The sequence below is a fragment of the Rhinichthys klamathensis genome, unplaced genomic scaffold (assembly GCF_029890125.1).
Source record: "Rhinichthys klamathensis goyatoka isolate OS25496 unplaced genomic scaffold, OSU_Roscu_1.1 h1tg000082l_1, whole genome shotgun sequence".
NCBI lineage: Eukaryota > Metazoa > Chordata > Actinopteri > Cypriniformes > Leuciscidae > Rhinichthys > Rhinichthys klamathensis.
This window is the reverse complement of record NW_026606624.1, coordinates 1,484,005-1,486,338: the sequence shown is the minus strand read 5'-3', so window position 1 is coordinate 1,486,338 and position 2,334 is coordinate 1,484,005.

Here is a 2,334-nt window from a genome sequence, read left to right as displayed (position 1 = left end):
TCTTGATAGAAATGAATGTTTATTCACCAAGGATACATTAAATTGAGCAAAAGTGACAAAGAGAGTGACAAAAATATTTATACTTCAGTAAAAGCTTTTTTACTTTCTAGTCATCAAATAATCCCCAAAAAAGTATCATAGTTTTGACAAAAATATGAATCAGCACAAATGTTTTCAACATTGATAATAATAAGAAATGTTTCTTGAGAATTAAAATCAGCATATTAGAATGATTTCTGAAGGATTCTGTCACATTTTGCCATCACAGGAATAAATTGCATTGTAAAGTATATAAAAATAGAAAACCGCTATTTCAAAGCTGAATAGTATTTCACAATAATACTGTATTTTTACGGAGCCCCTAAAGGGATATACTGTAGTGGTGAAAAAAATATGGGATGGGAGAAAAAAAAGAAATTTTGGCATACTCTCGCAAATGTTTTGTGTTCCCTTGAGAAACTTTGCATTCAATCGCAAAGAACTAAAAAAACTTGTGTGCAAACGCAAAGTTTTGCAGAGAACGCAAAAGCATAAACATGTAATTTTTTTTTCTCCCCCCACCCCACCCCACATCACTATGTCTCTTTAGGAGCTCCATATTTTTTACTGTATTTTTGCTTAAATAAATGCAGCCTTGTTGATCATAAGAGACTTTCAAAAACATTTAAAAATTGTACCGACCCCAAACTTTTGAACAGTAGTGTATGTCAACAGATGATGGTTTATTGAGAAGTTTATAAGATGTACAGAATAATAACAACAGAAGAGTTTGACATTTGTGTAGTGTGAGCTTGGCCTTTTTTAGTTACCTGATATTGGTTGCCCAAAAAGTGTCAGATTTTTTTTTTTTTTTTATGATTAGAAGTATAACAAGAAGAAATAACAGTCTGTGCTTATTAAAGAAAGATTTTGTTACATATCATCAGGTCTAATGCTAAAATGACTCAAAGGATTCTTTCATTCAGCATTTTTCAATTTTTTTCCTACATTTGAAGTCAAATACAATCTACCTCACTGGCATGTGATGACCTGCATTACATCCCCCTGTGAAGACCACTTCAAAACTCCAACAAAAGCAAGTCACTCATTTTGAGCAACTATTACTATTGACAAAGGACTAGTCAAGCCACGTTTTTTTTAAAGGAATCCCTTGTATGCAAAACAAAAATGTACATTTATATCCATTGGAAATGCTTGATTCATTACATTGATTGATCTGAAACAGAACTGTAACATGTTTGATGATCATCAGACCAAATGTGGTGTTTTTTTGAAATGCTGTATATCTTTCATGTTTTCACATTTTATTGAAATCAGAATCTGAATGTGGGTGCAATCGTTGTTTGTTTGTTTGTTTATAGCAGTCTGTGAGTCTCTATGAATGTTGGCAGTTCATGAATAATGACTTAAGTAAATGAGAGTTTATATTCCTTCCTTGGCTATTCACTTGGACCCAAATTCAAATATGCTGTCAAATACAAACATTACAAAAGTCATTTTAAAATATACAAAGCTCTGGAGATACAAGAAAGATTTCACAATAAAGGAAAAAATGTGTTGGGAAAAAGATTTTTGCATGGGTCATTTTGTTTTAGGTGGCTTTCCTTCACTGTTGTGGTTTTAGTGAAACACATCGAGCTCAGCCGCAGTAAATGGCCCTTAGTGAGCAATAATGGGAAAGGAGTCCAACTAACATTGACATTTAGACATGGATCTATGCTGATAGTTTAGCAAATCTACCTACCGTCATCACATTTAAAAAAAAACTTTTAGGAAAGAATATTTTATGACACACAGAGCTCAGATGCATTAACATAAAAACGACAATTATGCAGGACTGCAACAGATTTGTGGTAAAGCAAGTCAGAGGAATTCTGTCCTGCAGCATGATTTAGAGATAGATTATAACACACATTTTCATCCTCTCATTTCTGTCCCAGAGTGTGACAAAGCAGCCAAACTCTCTCTCTCGGTCAGCCTGCTGCTTTAATGAGGGAATGTGATATTTGTATTTGATGTCACCTGAGAGACTATACCACTATGGAAATGAGGGGATATCATGGCCCCAAACGAGTTGACTTTATCATCACCTACTCATTTTGCATTACATGACAGTTTGCCCAAATTTTCCCCACCCCCTTCTCCAAGGCTAGTGGTTTTTATAATGTACATCTGCCTATATCACCCTGACATTCAAATGCCAAAGCTGTTCATTTCCATAGGCTGAGAGCGCTAGTGTCCTTCTGTTGATAAAGAACAGAGGGGGATGTGGCGACTGCTGACATGTTTTGTTGCTTGACCTTGAGAAATCTCAATTAAACTATTAGCTTAATA